The sequence below is a fragment of the Coturnix japonica genome, chromosome 5, assembly GCF_054131305.1.
Source record: "Coturnix japonica strain WE chromosome 5, WE-NBRP24, whole genome shotgun sequence".
In the NCBI taxonomy this organism is placed as follows: Eukaryota; Metazoa; Chordata; class Aves; order Galliformes; family Phasianidae; genus Coturnix; species Coturnix japonica.
Genome location: NC_140667.1, coordinates 21,036,538 through 21,043,594, shown reverse-complemented (window position 1 = coordinate 21,043,594; position 7,057 = coordinate 21,036,538). Strand labels below are relative to the sequence as shown.

The 7,057-nt window shown below is 39.2% G+C and overlaps 1 protein-coding gene across 11 annotated transcripts in view; it reads left to right on the top strand.

Moving 5' to 3' along the window:
• Positions 1-611: 611 nt before the first annotated feature.
• The window catches only part of LRRC4C (leucine rich repeat containing 4C), a 426,317-nt gene continuing 419,871 nt past the window's right edge, over positions 612-7,057 (top strand). For 5 of the 11 annotated variants that reach the window (XR_014947114.1, XR_014947115.1, XR_014947118.1 and 2 more), the window contains exon 1: positions 648-1,290. The gene's annotated coding sequence lies outside the window, so the exon portion shown is untranslated. Of the gene's footprint in view, positions 1,291-7,057 lie in introns of all 11 variants that reach the window. The other 6 variants (XR_014947120.1, XR_014947116.1, XM_032444951.2 and 3 more) reach the window with 3 other exon arrangements.

Here is a 7,057-nt window from a genome sequence, read left to right as displayed (position 1 = left end):
CTTTATTCCAGTTGCTGGACTGAGATCTCTAAATTCATTTCATGAGTGAGAGATTTGAGAAGAACAGCTCTCAGTAAAGAATAGAATTTCAAGCACCTTCGTAAATGCAGTGCTGGGTGTCTGTCTCAGCCAACTTCCTGAATTTTCCCTTTCCTGCCAGAAATTCTTTCTTTTCTAAAAATATTTACTTGACTTTGCATATTGCTGTCTAATCTATATAGGGATGTTATAGTGCTGATTTTAAAATTCCAGCTGGTACGGGGTATAAGAATGAGTTCTAAAACAGTGCCTAAAGCACTTCAGAACACATTTGGAACATGGTGTGGCTTCTGTACAAACCCATGCCTCCCTCCAGTAGCCACTACTGCCTTCCTAATCTTCTAGAGCATTTAGTACCCTCCTCTTATCCTAAGTAAAACACAATTGCTGGCTCTGATATTCGTTAAGTGATAATCCAGATTAATTCAGACTTTGTAGAAACAGGTCCTATTTCAGCCACAAAGGAACCCAGATTGCCCCCAGAAAATGTGTTCAAACACATGTACAGGCAGTATGTAGAATGCCTTAAAGAAACTGTAGCTAACCACCTTATTAGTATTCCTCCCTCCTCTGTGTTTCACTTGCAGCAACAGAGGGCTGAGCAAAATGCAGTAGAACAGGGACAGAGACAGAGCTGGCAATCATCTCAGTGCAGGCTGCTGAATGTAGGGGGTGGGGGAGATGCAGCAAAGCAAGATTAATAACCTTGCCATAATCCTGTGCACCCTGGAAGGAGATACCTCTGGTGACTGAGCTGTTCTTGTCTTGATTAATAGGACTGAGCAAATGAGTGGCTGGCAATCCACCTGGTTTGGAGGCGACCCCCTGGTTTTGCTGCTCTCTGAATCCTCTACCCATCTGGGAAGGTAACAGTGAGACGTACCATCTGCAGCACACACAGCAGCTATTGGAGGCTACTACTGACAGTTTGTGCTACAGTTTTTTGGTGAGCAAGAAGCCAGGTATATTGTACAGTAGGATATTTCTGCGCTTGAGCTGCTGCATTTCACAATCTGGTCTTTCGGCAACCCCCCACGCTTCCTCTTCCAATTGCCTCTGAGTTCTGGGCTTACTTTTGGCATAGTCTCCTAGATGCATTTTGCTGAGGATGGTAGAGCAGTAAATGGAACCTCTGAACACTGATTATTTTGCTTCTGTATGACTCAAGAAAGAGAAAGAAGGGAAGAATTAAGTACAGCTAAAGGAATTTACATTTCTTTTGGGGAAGTTTGCAGAGAGACAACGCAAATGGTAAGTCTGGGGGCTTGTGTACCCCTTCTGTCTCCTAGGCTAGTTGTGTTTGTTTGTTTAGGCTTGGAAAAAATATATAAACATGAGTAGCAGGTGGCTTGCAGTGTGGTATTTGTAAATTCTGTGCTTATGGTTTGTATCCTCTTTTTGCTTTATCTTTTACTTCCACCCCCCTTGCTATTTGCAAAGCAAAAATGCTTGCAAAATAATGATCTATAGCTCTGGAAAGCATTAGCTGAATAACAATAGAAAGCTTTTCTCATTTTGAAGGTATAAGAATTTCTACTTCTTACTTTATTTTGTTACTAAAACAGCAAAAATATTTACAGTCTAGAATAGGCAAGAAATGAAGCTCATGGAATGTCTTCAATAGAAGTGTCCGTATTTCCATAATTCTTGTCTAGTTTTTTTTTCTGCATTTCAGTCAGCCCTGTAACAATGAATATGTAAGTTAAAAAGCTGCTTCTGCTGCTTTTAGTGGAAGCAGAAGGTAGAATGAAAATTGAGGATTTGTGCATTACTTTCTTATGTGAAGTTCAGCTGTTTGCTTCTCATTAACATTTGAAATGCTGCTTCTATACCCCTCCCCCCCCTTCCCCCCCCCCCTTCATCCTTAAAAAAAGAAAAAGAGAGAATGACATAGAATACATGGAATATATAGCGTCAAGCATTAATTTTGGCACAGAGTGTCAATCACAAATGAGTTACTGTGGGCTATTACTTCTGGGGATGGAGGTGCTACCTGGCTTTCAGGTGGCCAAAGTAAATGTCTCACCCAGCATGGTTCATGGCTCTCCACTATTTCTTCACATCTGTCATTCATGTAACTGTGATGCTACCCAGCTCTTCTTTCCACCTCCTCCCCCCAGAAAAACCCACAAAACCTGACCTGTTTTTGCAGGAACAGTGCTACTCTTTTAACACCCCCCCTCACCCCCCCCCCCCCCCCCTTTCTTTTTTTTCCCCATTATTTAACAGAAATAGCATTGCATTACAATAGAATCAGAGCTTTTATAGTCGAGGATTTTTTTTATTGCTGCACTGATAGTACTTAGCATTCCCAAGGAGGTGAGAAAACCATCTGTAAATACATTTCAAAGATGCTTGGTTCTTCAGATGCAATTGCTAGGGCTGGCTCCTTCTCATTTATATGAATATGAATGACTAATGTCAAATGATATGGTATATCTTTGAAAGACTGCTGCATACCTGATTACTTAAGAGTAAAAAAATGAAGGCATGGATTAAAATATGCTTGTACTAAATGATTGGATGTTAAAGGGGCTTATATATGTTCATGTGTAATGTATATAAAGAAAATGGAATTACGTAATATTTATAAATATGAGGATGCATCCGACAAGATGAACCTTTGATCCATTTGGTACGAAAAATGTGCAGTGAGCCTTCTTGTAATAGATCATGTGCTGTAAAGCTAAAAACTTAATGAAAAGGTTCTGCTTCAGAATAATCAAATCACTTTACTTTATTGTATCCTGTCAGTCAGTCCCACTGTTTCCCACTGGTTTTGCATAATAATTTAAAAGAGGGATTAAAGAAGAAAGAAAAACTAGTTATAGGTGGGGTTCCCCCTGTTTTCTGGAAGTGATGCTCTGTATTGCATGTGATTTTACAATACTGTATGATTGTGACAAAGAAATCTTCCTGAGCAGCATGCGGTTTGCAATAGTTTTCCCTCATTTCACTTTCCACAAGCTCCATCATGTGTAGCACGTGCACCTCTTTTTTTTTTTTTTTTTTTTTTAATGATGGGGAACAGACTCTTGTGTAATTATTCTCTCCTTGTCTTTTATTTTTATTTTCTTTTATTTTTATTAGGGGGTAAAAAAGATGGTAAATGATAACTTATGCTCTTTAGAACAGAAGTGTATAATGAGGGCATCAGAGCAGAGTCTCTGGATGGGAGCAGGAGAGTAATGAAGTGAAACAACTTTGATGTTCTGAGGAAAAAGAAAATGCATTTGATCCACTAGTTATATCCTACATATTCTGGTATGTAGGATATAATTTAATAGTGTTACTTATTCAGAACTAAGTGGAACAGTTGTCATCTGGAGGCTGGAAAAGAAAGGAAGTAACAGTTTTCTTAACATGGTGTCCAGATGTTATGAATCATCTGTTACTTTTAACATCAAACCCATAGAAGTGAAACTGATATGGGTTTTTTTGGGGGAGGTATAGTTTTGTTTATACTGCAGATTAATGCAAATATATATATATATTTTATGTATTGTTCATATATACAGATTCACTGAAGGAGGAAATCTATTGTTTTTCTTCCTGAGTGTCCTGTTTTTTTGATGTTTTGGTAGGTTTTGTGATTCAGAAATCTTCATGGATTCCATTTCTCAATTATGATTCCATATTAGCTTATTTTCCTGTTTTTCTTCCATTGTATACGTTATGTGATATAGTGTTTAATCATACAGTTCGTTTTGGTTTCTAATACTGTTGCTTATTCTTATGGCAGAAATAGAGATGGGTTATACTCAGCCCTGCCAAGGTGTTGTGTGTGAACAAACTTCAGTAGCATTTGGACTGTCTTCTTTTTACTAGTACATTAAAAAAAAAAAAAAATAAAAAATATAAACCCCCAAACCATAACTAACAAAAACTTCTCAGAAAACTGTGAGAAGTTGAGTGTTTTGTTTTAGTGGCCCTCCCATTTTAATTGCATTTTGTGATTTCCCCAAACGCCATCCAATTTGGTAGATGTGAACAGTTTGGATGCTCTTACAAGTTCTCCCCACTTTGTATCTCTCTAAAAAATGAAAAGAAAGCCTGCAAAGCTCCTGCAGGAATGTAGGTACAATGAGATGCATGAGTTGAATTACATAGATGTTACTTTAAGGATAAGTGGAAGATAAAGAAATTTCAGTTTTCTTCTTTGTTTAGTTCCAGTTAGTTGAGCAGCTTTCTTTTCTCATTGCTGAAGTCAGCCATCCAGTCACTAAGCTTCTCCAGCACATGCTTCTGTGTTTCCAAGACCCAGGGTACTTTACACATGAATTCCTTCTTCTTTCTGAAACAAGCTGGGCTGACAACTGGTAAGTCAGTCCTGGAGCTCTGCAGCAGAATGCAGTGGGGGGAAGATGGGAGAGAGGTTATCTACCAGTGATTCCAGGACTTGAATATAAAAGGCTGTCTTTGTGGGATGGCAGAACATGTTATTTTGATTGCTGACTCATAGTGTTAGTCTGCAGTATTACCTTCCCCGAATACGATGATACTGGGCCTGGCTTTGAAATAAGGAACCATAAAAGTGTAGTTTATCAGTAAATATTGTTTTTGAGTGTATACTTCTCTAATTACAAGTGGTATAATCAACAGGAAATTCCCATGATTAGCATTCTTAAATCTATTACTTCGAGAGTAGAAGAAAAAAAGGGGGGGGGGGGAAGGTATAAACAAAACCTTTCGATTTATGAGTTAGTTGACTGCATCCAAGTTGTCTTTTCCCACCCTTCTTTTTCCCATTCCCTTTTGCTCAGTATCAAAGAATAAGACTTAAGAATACTAGAGGCTCAGAACCCATGTTAAATTTATTCAAATCTTAAGCAGCAGGTTAAAAACAATGAAGTCTCTGCCTTCAGTTTTCCTTCTTGGAAGTGTGAAAATGAAGTTTGCTTTAGCTTTTTAGAAGGACGGTTACTCAGATTGCTTAGGGAAAATGGAGCCACAAAGATTGCCTGTTGACTGGATGTTCACAGATTCCAACAGCTAGGAAGACATGTTTTTAGTAGTGTGAGGTCCTTATGTTTTTATTTAATTAGTGCAAAAGTTAATGGCGGATGAGGAAAGAGGAAGAGAAAAATGACTCGGGGTAACCTTCAGCAGTGGTCAAAAATCAAGGAGTGTTGGCAGACATACACAGGCATTTGCTTTCTGGCCTTCTTAGCAGATTGGCACTTCACACAGTTGCTGTGGTATAAGAGCTCTTTCTGACTGACTTGGGAGAGATGTTACATGTGGTGGAATACTATTGATGCTGAATGATGGTAGTGGGCAGAGGCTTATGAGAAACTAGAGGCTTTCTCAGGACTTATTCTGCACAGGCAGAAATGGAGCAAGGAAGCTAGGTCTTTTGTCAGTGTGTAGTGAAGAAATCTTTTGTATGGACAACAATTACTATGTAACTAGAGTGTTTATTCTTTTCAACTAACCTTTCTGTTTCTGCATTGCAAAGGCTAGTAGTAACAACATGTAAAACAAAAGCATGCCTATATCAGGATTAATTGCATATTAACAATTATAATGCAAATATAGACCGTTTCTGTTGCTGCTTTTTAATTTATTTATTTATTTATTTATTTTTTCATGTAGCTTTGAGCTTACAACCTGTAGCAGGGAGATTTTCCATTAAGCCCATTAGTCTCTTACCTCTTTCACAATTTAAGATGATGTTTTTGTAGGTTAGATTTATGTCAAGTTATCATCAAGACCAACGGTAATTAGTGCCTGTATGTTCCAGTCCTGTTGCTAATCATATTTATGAGAACAAGAGGGTAATATCTTGCTTTAGCTCCTCTGAAATAGCTGAACTGATATGAGGTAAGGATAAAATTACCTTCACATAAGTTCCTTTGTGTGTGTGAATGTCTGCTCAATGTAACTCTAAGGGTATGAAAGAGTCTACCTTTTGTATTCACAGGATTGCTGAATGGTTGAAGTTGATAGGGACCTCTGTATGTCACCTGACCCATCCCCTGTGGGGTTCAAGAAAGGCTACATCCAGGTAGCTTTTAAGTATCTCCAAGGAAGAGACTCCACAGCTTCTCTGGGCAGCCTGATATTTTCTGTTATTCAGAGAGCTTCCTGCACTTCCATTTGTGCCTATTGCTTCCTGCCCTGGAATTGGGCAGCACTGAAAAAAGCTTGTCTCAGTCATCTTTGCATTTGTTTCTCAGGTATTTATGCATGTTGATATGATGCCCCTGATCTGATTCTGTCAGCCTTTCCTCATATGAGGGATGCTCCATTCCATTCATCATCCTGGTGACTCTACGCTGGACTCTTTCCCATATGTCTAAGTCTCTCTTGTACTGGGGGCAGAGGACCAGAACTGGATGCTACACTCTGGGTGTGGCATCATCGGTTCTGATTTGAGAAGGATCATCTCTCTTGACCTGCTGGCAACTCTTTGTCTAATACAGTTAAGAATACTTACACCTTTCTTTGCTACAAGGGCATGCTGCTGACTTGTGTTCAGGTTGTGTCCACCAAATCTCCTAGGTTTTTTTTCTGCAGCGATGCTTTTGACCTGGATATCCTCCAGCATGTACGGATGCCTGAGATTATTCCTTCCCAGGTGCAGGTGTTTTTACTCATTGATTGTCATGAGATTCTTATCTACTCACCTCTTAAGCCATGTAAGCGTAAGTTCTCTGTGAACTGTGGGTTTCTGGTGAATTGGCCACTCCCCACAGTTTAGCATCATCTGTGAATTTACTGAGGGTGCCCTCTACCCCATCATTCAGGTTTTTAATGAAGAGGTTAAAAAAGATTGAACTTGGTACTGAGCCCTGGAGTACCCTACTCTTTACTGGCTTTCACTTAAACTTGGCACCACTGACCCCTACCCTCTGGGTCCAGCTGTTCAGCCCATTTTTTTTTTTTTTCTGTTTATCCACTTTGCTGTGTTTTCATCCAGCCTATGCTTCAGGAGCTTATGTTTGTGAATTCTGTACAGGACTTCGGGCCTTCCTGAAGTCCAATAAAACAATATCCACTGCGCTCTCTTCATCTG